The sequence below is a fragment of the Lissotriton helveticus genome, chromosome 6 (assembly GCF_964261635.1).
Source record: "Lissotriton helveticus chromosome 6, aLisHel1.1, whole genome shotgun sequence".
NCBI lineage: Eukaryota > Metazoa > Chordata > Amphibia > Caudata > Salamandridae > Lissotriton > Lissotriton helveticus.
In genome coordinates this window covers 279,565,991-279,580,360 of record NC_136067.1, presented here as the reverse complement: position 1 = coordinate 279,580,360, position 14,370 = coordinate 279,565,991, and positions in this window count along the sequence as shown.

The window sequence follows — 14,370 nt, the reverse complement described above, 5'->3', positions numbered from 1 at the left end:
CGGTGGGCGTAGCCAAAGTTATGGGCTGACAGTCATAGGGGGAGGAGCTTTGGCGATGCTGGCTGCGGAGACTCCTGGTTACCGAAGTCCCGCTAGTACCCACTCACCCGGTAGTCTCTGGAATCAAACAATCAGCAGACGCTGCGAGCGGCACCCCGTTGAAAATTGTTTGGCGGCTCCTGCCGCTGTGGGTAACTGATTCACGGCTCCTGCCGCTTCTGAAAATAGAACCGCGGTTTCTGCTGCGTTTTGCAATGTTTAGCGGCTCCTGCGGGCTCTGAATCGCGGCTTCTGCTGCATTTATCAATGTTTAGCGGCTCCTGCCACTTCGGGGCTCTGAACCACAGTTTCTGCCACGTTTTGCAATGTTCAGCGGCTCCTGCCGCCAGGGGGTATCGGAACCGCGGCTACGGCCGCGTTGAGCAATGTTTCGCAGCTCCTACCGCTGCTGCGCGAAGGTGGGAGGTAGGAAGGTGATAGAGGCCCCACCGTGATGCATTTGAAATATGATGCGCATGCCCTTCGTTGCATTCACAGCATGTTGCGGTGCAGTTTGCCCTGTTTGCAGACGCGGCTCACACCCATCCATGCCCGGGCGCCCGGCGCCCTCTCCTGGTCCCTCCTCCGGTCCCTCCTCAGGGTCTGCGGCTGCAGCGTGCCCGGGTCTCCCCTCTGCGGGTCCCAGTCCTCCGTAGCTCTCCAGAGCGAACCCTAGCGGAGAGTTCACTTCTAGGAAGGCTTCCAGCAGCTGTGCGCTTAATTATATTCAAACTCTGTATGGTACAGTTACAATGTGGGGCTACCCAACGTATCCGACCATGACATACTGTTGACTCAGTGCAGTCTGGTGATAGAGTCTATACTATAGTAGACCTAAGTATGGAAGGTTATAGCGCCTAGGAGTAGTGAGGGTTTACTGGAACGTATGTCCTCTCCAGTGCATATAACACTAATGTAGGTGGGTCAGTCCCATCTTAGATCTCTGCCATATATGCCTATAAACAAAGGGTTAGACAAACAAGTATTGGTGTTCAGGTTACCAACATTTCAAAGACTATTCATGTGAAGTGCATTATTAAACATTGTATCTCAAAAAAGATGGCACAATAACAAGTGATAAACTCATTATGTGAAATTCAGAATATATACACAGAATTAAAAGGAGGAAAAGGTGGGACAGAAGGGCTCTGCCAAGTGATGTAAGTGTGTCAAAGTAACTGATCTAAAGATGAGAGTGTATCTCCTCATCTAAATTCAGCCCATCTGGGAATTTGGTGCCTGCCTGCAGGATGAAACGGGATTCTAACTTTCGTAGGGCTGCCAGTCAGTTGCCCCCTTTCAGGTTGAGGCTCACTGAGTCCAGACCACGATACCTAGCCTGTTCCCATCACTAGCATGTTTATCAGAAAAGTGCTTGGCTATGCTGTAGCTTTGATCTTTATTGGTTATGGCCCTCCAGTGCTCCAGAATCTGCTTCTTAACTGGAAATGTAGTAGAGCCAATATACCACAGGCCACAGGGACACACAATAATGTAGACCACACGGTCACTCTTGCAGGTAATCAATTTGGAAATCTTCCATTTGGTTTTTATCCTATCTAGGGTGACTTCAGACACATTACTGCTATGTCTGCAGGCTTTGCAGTGCCGCACCTGCGGAAACCTTTGGTTTGTTTAAGCCAATTGGTTTCTTTGGTCTGGAGGTGACTATGTATGAGAAGGTCTTTTAGTGAAGCATTTCTCCTGTAGGTTTTCGATGGATTGAGGTCTACTTGGGTTCTCAGAATGGGATCCTGCCTAAAGATCCCCCATCTAGATTTCATTATTTTACGAAGTTGGTCCACTTGACTGGTACATTTTGCAAGGAAAAGAATAGGTTCATGTGTGGCTTCTTTGGGGATTCTATGTGGGATTTGTCTCAAGAACATCTCACTCCTTGACTGTTTTTCCACTCGTGCTTCAGCCTGCTTAAGGGCTTTGCATGAGTAGCCTCTCTCTTTGAACCTCTCTATCATATCATGTTTGGTTCACTCGTAATTAGCAGTAGAGCTGCAGTTTAGTTTGGCCCTTAAGCATTCGCTATATGGTATGCCCCATCTGAAGGTAGGTGGATGACAACTGGAGGCATGCAATATCGAATTGCCAGCGGTTTCTTTTCTGCAAAGATTAGTGTGGATGGTACCCTTGTCAACTGTGAGCTTGAGATCTAAGAAATCAATCATCTCTTTACTGTAATGCATGGTAAATTTAAGGTTGACAGAATTGTCATTTAGTGTATCCACAAAGTTTTTTAGTTTCAATTCTGTCCCCTCCTAGACAAAGCAAATGTCATCAATGTACCTCAGCCAATTTTTCCATTGAAGATCCAGTGTTCAGTCCTGTCATTCCAGAGCACAGTTCAACACAGCACCACACACGCCATCAAACGTTTTGCAAGGAGTTTTTTTAGCTGGGGAATTATTTACTGTCCTTGTGGATCCCTCCGCATTATCCAGCGGGATCTATATAATTCTCATCTGCTCACTATTAAAGGAAGTGTGATCATTAAAGCAGTTGTGTATCTCTCTTGCAAGATAACAAAATACATGGCTACCTGATGAAGGCTCAGCCGAAACGCGCGTAGATAGTATATCTAACTTTAGCCATGAACATTTTTTGATGATTTAATTATTTGGTGTTATCTGTTGGTATGAGTTGTTCTCTTTTCTTTTTTTTAAATAGAATGTTGATCCGAGAAATTTGAGTGTACCATAATATAATTGGCCATTAACTAATTAAATGAATTATGATGCCAATAAGAAACTGATTAAAATACATGTTATTGATTGCAGTTTCATAAATGTATAGATACATACATATGGTCTCACTGTTTTATACTCCCGTAAAAAAGAAAGAGATAAAAAGTTGTTTGTACTAATAAATTATGAATTTCTACTGAAATATTCTTTTGGGTATGTACTTTTTTGTCTAAAGTGTTTTTGGTCCATATGTTAAACTGTTTCCTATGGAGTTATTTACATGTAATCTGTTTACCCTGATGTAGGAAATGTTATTAGGGGAACCCTTTTTTGTTACAAATTTATACAGTTGTATTAACCAGAGATTTCACAAAAATTAAATGCACTGGTAATAATTGAAAGGACGAGAAACTGAACCATTGAATCACAGCTCGTGAGCTATAAAGCCACAACAAGGCACCAACCGCTCTACAGGCCATTCATACACCTTTCATACGTGTGACAAATACAAAACCATTCACACCGCCAGCACATTACAACTCTCACACCAGCAGACAGCGCCATTTAAGGGCCCATCACTTTCACACAACCACATTCCTGACATAGCAACCACACCAGGTCATGGATTGCGTGGAGTCAATCAATCAATCAATCAATCAAGTGGCATTTAGATAGCAGTGTGTGTAGTGACCAGCAGCAAGTCACTACTCACACACTGCCAGACAAGGGCCCATCCACGCACACCGCCAGCCAAGCGCCCTTCCAGGCACACCGCCAGCCAAGCACCAGTCCACGCACACCACCAGTCAAACGCCAGTCCACGCACACGGCCAGCCAAGCACCAATCCATGCACACCACCAGCCAAGCTCCAATCCATGAACACCGTCAACCAAGTGCCAGTCCACTCACCACCAGTCAAGCACCAGTCCACGCACACCACCAGCCAAGCGCCAATTCACGCACACTGTCAGCCAAGTGTCAATCCATGTACACCATCAGTGAAGCGCCAGTCCACTCACTGCCAGCCAAGCTCCAGTCAACTCACCACCAGCCAAACGCCAGTCCACGCACACTGCCAGCCAAACTCCAGTCCAACCACACCGCCAGCCAAGCGCCAGTCCACGCACACGCACACGCACACCGGAATACATTTTTTTTTAAACAAGAAAAAAAACACAAACAAATTGCAACTAAATACAAAACTATAACTACAAAAACAACAGCAGTAACTAAAGACATCATTCTATTGCCAAATGTTAAACTGAACAACTATATAAAACCATACAGACCAGGCAGTATACTATTAGACTCATGGTTGCTCCCAAAAACTCTTTTGACTGTGATACAATCTTAAACATGTGGGCACACGCAGCCCAGGATTAGAAGGACAATCGGCACAGTGCATATGACTCTCCTTCCGCACACGTCTTCCCAAGCAGACTCTACATCTCTTACAGGAATAGATTTTTTGGCATGGAAGGAATTAAATCAGGAAAGTGGTGATCTTTCAATATAGCCACATGCTCCACCACTCCAACTCTAGGAACACTTATCTGTTCCACAACAACAAGGCTGCCTACCACAAACTCCTGAAACTGAACAAAAGTCAACTTTGACGCAGGAGAACACTCCTTGAACACATCAAAATCATTGAAAGTTGCTAAACTGAAGAGATGGATGGCCAACTTCTCATACCAAATGTAAGCCTTAGCAATAGCTGTGTAAGTTTCCAAGCTGTGATCTACTCTATCAACCCCACCCGTGTGCCTATTGTAGTCTAAAACGCACACAGGTTTTCGCACTTCAGCAATCTGACCCCAAGCAGCCACAGCTGAAGTACTCTCATCATGTATGGTAGTCAGAATGTACACATCCCTCCTATCCACACATTTCACAGCTAGTAGTTCATCACTACACAATGAACTGCACTGTCCCCTCTGAAGTTTTTTGCAAACAAGCTCTTTTGGATAACCTTTATGCTTAGTGTGGATTGTGCCACAAGCAAAAGTGTCCACTTTGAACAATTCCTTAAGCAATTGTACAGCAGTGTAGAAGTTATCAAGGTACAAATGGTGGCTTCTGTTAAACAGTCCTCTAGCAAGATCCCACACAATTGTCTCTGAAACTCCAAAAGTGGATGGACAACCAGGGGGGTCAATAGTGGAATCCCTACCAGTGTACACACGGAAATTAAAAACATATCCTGTCCTACTCTCAAACAACATATACAGCTTAATTCCATAACATGCCCTCCTGCTAGGAATGTACTGCCTAAAAATCAAAGGGCCCTTGAACAAGACCAAATACTAATCAATAGATATTTCTTTTCCTGGCGTATAGATCTCTGAAAATTGATCTACAAAGTGATCAAGAACATGCCAAATCTTAAAAAGACGGTCACAGTCATGGTGATCTTGTGGCAACGCCAAAGAATTATCAACAAAATGCAGCATCCGAAGCAAAAGTAAATACAGATCACGAGTCATAATTGAAGGAAATATGGCTGTTGCCATCAAGGGACTAGTAGATCAATATGTAGCCATGGACAGCTTTCTTATCAAACCCATCAATAAAGTCAAACCCAAAACCTTCTTCATCGCTTCCAGATTCGTGTGAGTCCACTGGGTAGCTATAGAGTGGGGCCTAAGTCTGGCACGGTTGTCCCTCAAAAACTGTTCAGCATACAAATTAATCTGCTCAACAAGCTCACCCAAAAACACATCATCCATAAACAACTGAAAAAACTGTATAGGCAAAGAAATTTCACAATCCATTCTACACCCTGCATCACCACTAAAGGCAGGCACCTCCAGCTGCACCATGTTTGGATCAACCCAGAGTCCAGAACTTCCAGTAGGAAGCCAAGCAGCCTCAGGCTGCAATCCAGATGCCTCTTGCACCATCGGCACTACAGTGTCTTCCTCTAAAACAGGCACTTCATCCACACTGAGAGTAGCTTCATCCACACCAAGAGTAGCTTCATCCGCACTGAGAGTAGCTTCATCATCCGATGATTCCATTTAGAGAGAAAACCCACTGCCTGAATCTTCCCCTCCCTCCTCTCCCTCAGACGCACTGTCAGTCTCATAATCCTGCTCAGAGGAAGATTCAAGAAGCATACCAACCACCTACTGAGCAGTCATTCTACGGCTAGCCATAATACTTACTAATAAAGGTAACTTGTCAAACATGTCAACAACAACAAACCCTTTGTAAAAAACAGAAATAAGCCAAAAGTAGCTTTAGCACAAAGACCTATATACTCCGACACAATACCATTCACTTGCCAGAAGCAGCTAGACTCACCACCACCTACTGACACAGAAAGGACCAACAGTATACCACTAAAAAAGAAAAAGAAAAAAATTAAAATTAATCGCAAATATTTTCATGCACAAAACACTAACTATATATGCTGCTAATATGACACCACTTACAAAAAATTCATTCATGCATGACATTAATACTCAATTTGAGTAAACACAACGAAAATGTTTTTCTTACCAAAAAATGAAACTACACAAAACTGCAGATCAACCACTGCCGAAACCATAAACAAGAATCAAAAGCTTTCCACTAGAATAAAAAGGAGAAAAAACACATGACAATTACATATGTAAAGCATGCACTATCCACCAGCCAAGCAAAGGTGGTAGGTGGGCCTAAAAGCATGAGGCCGATCTGCCCCAGAGGGAGCAGAAACAGCCAAAGAATTCACCCTCATAAAGGGAGAGCGACCCTTGCCCAAAGGGTCGCTACCCAACACCATTAAAATGCCCTGGGGTCGAGTGGCTTCTGCCCCCCTAGGGGTCAGTTGGGCCTAAAAACATATGGCCAATCTGCCCCCAAAGGGGACAGAAACGACCACAATAAATACCCCATAAAGGGGAGCGACCCTTGCCCAAGGGACCGCTCCCAAACAACTCAAACAATCCCTGGTGTCTAATGGCTTCTGCCCCTCTTGGGGGCAGATGGGCCTAGAATAACAAGGCCAATCTGAAAATGCCAAAATTAATGATCCCCCAAGGGGAGCGACCCTTGCCCAAGGGGCCGCTCCCCAAAAAACATATTTATAGAAAATTATATATCCCTGGTGGCCTAGTAGGCTTACAGCTACTTTGTTATTAATTCAATCTTCCAAGAGGGGCAGACCACTACTTAAGGGGTCGATCCCTGACACAAAGGCACTTTCCAAATACATTTCAAAAAATCCCTGGTGGCCTAGTGGTCACATAATGCCTTTTTAAAAAATATTTAGGGGGGCAGACCCAGCCACAAATGTTCACCCCCAAGGGGAGCAATCCATGCCCAAGGGGTCGCTCCCCAACACAAAAGGAACTTTGTAAATAAAAAAATAAAGTCCCTGGTGGCCTAGTGGTCACAATATGCCATTTAATTGCTCATAAATTATAGATCTGCCCCCCTCGAGGAGGGCAGACCCAACCACGAAATTTGCACCCCCAAGAGGAGCGACCCTAGCCCTATGGGCCGCTCCCCAACACAAAAAGCACTTTCAAAATAAAGAAAAAGGATCCCTGGTGGCCTCGTGGTTACAAACTATTAAATTATTAATTAAATTATTAGATCTACCTCCTCCAAAGAGGGGCAGACCCATCAACAAAAATATGCACCCACAAGGAGAGCGACCCTTGCCCAAGGGGCTGCCCCGACATAAAATGCCTTGTAAAACCAAAAAAAAGCATTCCTGCAGCACGATCGCGCCCCATGCCTGAGCGTGCAGCAGAAATGCTTGAAAAAGACATTGGAGGAAAGGAAAACACTTTCCTTTCCTCTGATGCCTTTCTAAAATGTCCCCCCTTCCTCCACGACGCCAAAATTGCCTCTTACCTGCTTTACGCGCTGGAAGCAAATGGCTACCAGCGCGTCCGGTTTCATGTAATGATGTCAGTGCATGAGGAGCGCTGACCTCATTACATGATCCAGTGGGGGTGCGGGGGATGATGCGGAAGGTCTTTCCCTTCCTTTGCGGGTGCGGGCAGGATGATGGGAGCCCCGCGGGGGAGCGCCAGTGCTTCCGCCATGGGTGGGTGCCAGGATGGCCAGGAGCCATCATGAGCACACGCCCACTGTGTCTCATGACAGCTCCCGGCCGTCATAAGCAACAAAGGTGTTAAAGCAGGTCGAGGATATGGAGTTGATCTGGTGGTTCATTCTGAGCAATGAGTGTAGTATGATGCTGAGGTTTCATGTGTGGTCCATCGGGGCGGGGCATTTCCAAGGGAGCAGTGGGACCACTAGGAGTCATTCCGAAGCTGAGGGTGTGTAGCCAAGGATGAGGATTTCTGTTTTCTCAGAGTTGAGTTTCAGGCTGCGGTTCTCCATCCTGGTGGCAGCTGCTTTCATCCTTCCTTGGAAGTTTTATTTTGGTGAAGTTGGGTTTGTTGATGAAGGAGAGGATAAATTGGATGTCGTCAGTATAGGAGATGATGTTAAGCCTGTGGTTCCTAATGATGGTTGCAAGGTAGACATTAAAGAGGGTTGGGCTGAGGGAGAAGCACTGGGGCACTCCGCAGTTGGTCTCTGTCATTTGTCGGAGGTAGGGAGGGAGTCTGACCCACTGAGTTTTTCCAGTGAGGAAGGAGCGTATCCAGTCAAGGGCCTTGCCTCAGACTCTGGCGTCATGGAGTCTGGTGGTTAGGGTGCGGTTGGAGACGGTGTTGAGGATGTGGTGTGGACGGGGGTCTGCAGATGCTCTAGAATGGACGTTTTACATGGTCTTCAAGGTGTCTTCTGTCATGAGCATGGTCCATTCGAGCAAGGGCTGTTGGGTGTCATTGCATGGAGTGAGGGCTAGAGCGGCGAGGGGGTCTTGGTTGTCGAAGTTGTTGTAGAGCATCGTAATCTAATGTGGAAGAAGATGCTGAGGTCTTGGGAGGGTGGGACCACTGTTGTTTCACTGCAAGGTTAGGCAAATTCCTTGATGATGGAGAATAGTTCTTTGGTGCTGTGAACATTGGTGAGGATTCTGTCTTGGAGGGATTTCTTCATTGTTGTTCTGATTAGCTGGTGGTGTGTGGTGCTGGCTGCATTGTAGGCGGCGTATGTTTCTGAGGTTTTGTTGTTCCTCAACTCTTACGAAACCAGAAAAATTCAGTAGTTATAGTTAGCTGAGCTAACTATAACTCACGCCCCCCGAATGGACTGCTTATGACCTCACATAGTACATCACTCATGACATGCCAAGTGACATAACTGATGACATCACTAATGACATCTTAAATGACATCACTGATGACATCATCCAGTGACTTTAAGTGTTTTTTTAAAAGTTTATGAGTGTTAAATATATATATTTTGTACAATATTTAATGTATGACAAGACGTGTTGATGAATCAGTGGGTGTATGAGCGCCTGATTGGATGATTCAGTGGGTGCATGACTAACTGTATAAGTGAGTAATTAGGTGTCTCAGTGAATGTATGGGTGAGTGACTTGTGTGCATTTCTGTATCGGTCTGTCAATTGGGGTCTAAGTGGTTGTATAGTTGTGTGTGCGTAAGTGAGTTTCTGTATGGGTGAGTGATTGTCTAAGTACATGTATAGTTGTCTCAATGTATGTGTGGGCGGGTGAGGGTGTGTGAAACTACCTGTATGCATGAGTACGTGGTTGAGTAAGTGGCTCTATGGGTTACCTAGTGTGTGTGTAAGGGGTTGTATGGGTGATTGAGTGTGTGTATGGCTGTGTCAGTGAGTGAATGGATGTGTCAGTGGTATATGGGTGAGTAACTGCATATGTGAAAGGCAGTAAAGGTGATCATTGGATTATATGAGTGATTGTATATATGACTGAGTGATTGCGAGAGTGGCCATATGTGTTAGTGTGTGCTTGCGTCAATGACTGTACAGGCGAGTGAGTGTGTTAGTATCTGCATGATTAAGTGAGTGGGTGTGTGTATAACTGAATAGGTGAGTAAAGTGTGATTGGCTCAATAGGTGTGTGAGTAGCTCTATGAATGCCTGACTGTGTTTGAGTGGCTTGTTGGGTGTTTGAGTGGATATATCAGTGGCTGTATTAGTGAATAAGTTGGTGTATGAGTAGCTGTATGGGTAACTGAGTAGATGTGTGTTTAGACCTATGAATCAGTGAATAGGTGTATAAGTACTAGAATGGGTGTGTCCATGATTTTAAGAATGCTAGTGTATAAGTTGCAGTGGGTGTATGAAAGGTTATATTGGGGTGTGAGTGGGTGCGTTAGAGATTCTGTGGATGATGTCATCAGTGATGTCAAGTCAAACTTTTTTCAACCATTCCTACCATAAAAGTGCAAGTGCTTACAGTACAAAATTGCTAAATTGGATACATTGCAATAATGTTTTAGAAGTGTTTTGACCGTTAAAGTGCAGATGCTTACAGTACAGAACTTTATGTTTGAATACATGACATAGATTCACAAAGTGCAGTACAATGAATTAATGGTAAGGGATATGTCAATATGGATAAAACCAATTGAAAAACAGTAAAAAAGGATGAAAAGTTTAGCAGCCTACAATGAAACCCCGATAAAGTGCATTACAAATCCCACCATAAAATTCCAGTAAAAAAGGTCAAACCACATGCTACATTAAAAGAGCCTAGTGTTACTGCCTAGTTCTCATTTAGAGCTTTGGGAAGGTGGAGAAAAAGAATCATGTGGCACACTGTATCATATCTTTAATGTGTGCCTTCTAGTTATTTAAATTTTTCCAAGAAACATAGCTACTGCGCATGCAATTAGTGGTCTTGAGTCTGTTTTCAGGGATGTCATTTGAGATGTCATCGGTGCTGTCACTGACTATGTCATCAGTGATGTAATATGTGAGGTCACGAGCAGTGCATTGCAGGGGCATGAGTTATAGTTACCTCAGCTAACTATAACTGCTGAATTTCTTTGGTTTTTTACGAGTGAAATGTCAGCCTAACTATAACATTCCTGTAACCTTTGTTTTTTCAGTGAACTTATAAGGCTTTTTACATTATATTTCCTCACTATAATGTCCCTGTAACCTTTGCTTTTTTAGTTCATTTCTAAGGTCTTTTAAAATGCTAATTCCTAATTATAATTGTCCTTTTAGATTTTGTTCAGTGAATTTCTAAGGTTTATAAAGTAGCAATGGTGTTTGCAGAGTGGTGGGGAAAGGGGGGCGGGCCTCTGACAAGCTCTCAAGAATACCGCTATGTAGGACTTACAGAAAGTATTAGGAGGGCTTCTTGGTCCCCAAGGTCCCTTAGCATCCAAGAGAACTTAATTCCCCAACTAGTAGTGTACCAGGAGGCGTGTTTGCAGAGTGGTGCAGAAAGGAGGTGTTGCCTCTGAAGACCTCTTAGCAAATTCACTGTATGGGACTTGCTGGAGGTCACAGGAGGGGTAGTTGGCCCCCAACAACCCTCAGTAGCCAAGGGCACATCATCTCCCAACTAGTAGTGTTCCTGGAGGCATGTTTGCAGAGTGATGGAGAAAGGATGTGCTTGATGATTGTACAGTTAGTGCCTGTGTGATTCTATGAGTGCCAATGCCAAGCACACACTGTGAATACCAGGTGTTTTTGACATAGTGTAAAACACATATTTTACAAAAAGATGCAGGGCAGCTATTTAGTAAGATACTAATTTAACTTTCGCCTTTTATATACACTTGTCGGAATACCTTCATCAAAAATGCATTTTCCTTCTTCACAGCAACACCAAAAAGTCACAATGAACTCAGTAGTTTAAAATACAAATGACAAAATGTAAAACAGATATTTAAACATGTTTTACAAAATGTTTGAGTCTATCTGTTTAGTAACTTAGGGCCAGATGTAGGTGGCCAAATACCAGTCGGTAAAGCCGAAATTCAGTAAATTTTGGCTTTATCGACCGGTATTTGGCCCTGTGCGATGTACGTATTACCGAATGCCATCGTTAATAACAAAGCAGTAAATATTTACTGATTCCTTATTTACCGATCGGTGAACACTGAAACAAACAATACTGAATCTGTAAATAACCAATCGGTGTATGTATGTAGCATGAATTTGACCAAAATCGGTATTAACAATTTGTTATTTTCCACTGATCCAGAGCAGGTGGTAATCAGGTGCAGTGCTTAAAAACAGCCCCAAAATGCAACAGTGTGAACACAATGGCGGGCCTCTACCTCATAGCAAGGCGGCTACGTTTGAGAGCAGCAGGAGTGAGGATTTGCAGATGGGTAGAGCGGGTGTACAGACTGTGCATCACATTGTTCCAATTGACTAAACCAGAAATCCATGAGAGGTACAGGCTGCACCCACACACCATCCTTGACCTCATACGGGACCTGAAACCATATCTTGAACATCAGACACCAAAAGTGCACGCAATACCCACCCATGTACAGGTGCTCTGTTGCCTGCACCTCCTGGCCTCAGGAAATTACCAGGGTGTGATAGCCGCAGTGGGTGGTGTGTCACAGAGCTGCCCATCCAGATTTTTCAACACCTTCCTGGATGCCATGATGGACCGAATGCATCATTACATAACCTTCCCCAGTACACAGGCGGAGCTGCAGAAGACCAAGCTGGATTTCTACCAAATGGCGCAGTTCCCACACGTCATTGGCTGCGTCGACGGGACCCACATACCAATCTGCCCACCTGCAGCAACAGAATACATTTATCGCAACAGCAAATCCACTCACTCCATAAATGTGCAGCTGACATGTGATGCAGAATTCATCTTAACTGACATTGTGGCAAAATTCCCAGGGAGTACCAACGACTCGTACATATTCAGGAACAGTGGTATCCATACACGTCTGGCTGCTGGTGAATTTGGCGAAGGATACCTACTAGGTAAATCAATGTCACACACCCTGATGTATTCCTTGGCTCAACCTATTGGTGACGCAAATTAATGGCACTTTCATTTGCATTTAGGTGACAGCGCATATGCCCTCCGGTCCTACCTACTCATACCATACCTCAACCCAACCACACCAAGGGAGAGGAGATACAATGTGGCACATAAGAGCACACGCAACGCGGTGGAGCGCACCTTTGGGCTGTTTAAAAGCAGATTCCGTTGCCTCCACAAAAGTGGAGGTGCACGTCAGTACTGCCCCATCAAATGCTGCAAACCAATTGCAACATGTGCAATGCTCCATAATCTAGCCACCAAAAAAGGAACATCAGTGGAACTAACTGACTCTGAGGACGAGGGCGAGGACAATCCCCAGCCAGAGCCCTGCGCAGCTGGTGTTGCAGTAGAACAGGATGGGAGACACAGACGGGCAGAGATAACGTCCAACTATTTCTGAGTGAGTAACGACACAGAGCCAGTAACAGTTTTAGTGCAATGGTGTTTAATCAGCACACCACCAGGATTGGAAGCAGTGTCCATAAAGACATGGGTTACATCACCCATCTAATGATTGGCAAATAGCAGTTGGCCCTATTTTCTGCGCCCACGCGCTGCATGTCCACGTTCCCTGGCCACACTGTCTGTAGTGTCAGATTGTTCCTGGGCAACGCTGTGGCGTTCGCAGCACCTCCTGCCCTCGGTGGGAGAGGACGTAATGCTACCAGAGCTGGTAGCCTCCTCACTGTCCCCCCCTTTCCATTGTGGCTGCCTTCACATTCTGCAGCAGTTCTAATGCAGAGGTCATCGAGACCATGCCCCTGGCAACGTCCCTGCTACAATGCGCCATCTCCTCCTGCATGGCGATAGACCTGCGACTCATGAGGGAGGTAGCAGTGGCCAGCCGGTTCACTGCCTTGGTATAGGCCTGGAGTCGCTGTCTATTTCTGCGCCTACAATGACGGTCCTGCTTCAACTGGCTGCATAGGTTGTCTACAGAGGTTGTAATTCCCATCATTCCCTCACACATGTTGTCGCCCATTAAACTAATGCTCTTTTCAATCCTGCACATGTGTTTGTTCATGTGGGCCACCTCTCTGTTCAATGTACGCATCTCCCTCCATTGCAGGCGCTGGACCTTGAGCATGTTGCCTTCCAGTCCAACAAAGACACTTTCTTCCTGTTTGGAGCCTTGAGGACTGGCTGGCCTTGCCCTGTGGCATCTTGATGAAGTGTGGGCGCCCTTAGATGGAGTACCAACCCTCACTATGTTGCCCTCTTCATGGACTGGAAACTGCTGGCCCCCTGTGCCCTCCTCTTCCGACTCCTCCATCTGCTGGAGGGTGGCCACAGCATGCCTCCTGCCTGACTGTGGTGGTGGTGGTGGTGGTGATTGTTGCAGTGTGATTGCGCATGAGGAGATGGCGGCATTCCCTGGCACTGTGGTGATGTCGGTGAAGGAGTATTTGGTGGTGGTGGTGGTTGTGCGAAGCTTGTGTTCCCTGCAGGCAATCTCTCTTCATCATGTTGCCTCCCCTCTGGCCTGGCTGTCTTTGTTCTGATCCCCTCTGCAGCACTGCGAGATGTCTCGCCTGTAATGACAGAATGTAGATGTACTCACTTATCTGGCTGCATTTGCATTGCATTAAACATCATGGCTAAAGATCACAGTGACTGTCCTGAGCTTGCCAATTACTTTCACATGCTATTGTTTTCCCTAGGACTACATCTCCCACAATGCATAGCAGGTAATGAGTAAGACATGAAGTGGAGTGGGAGCCCCTATGCCACCATGGGTATTGGGGTTGGGGAGG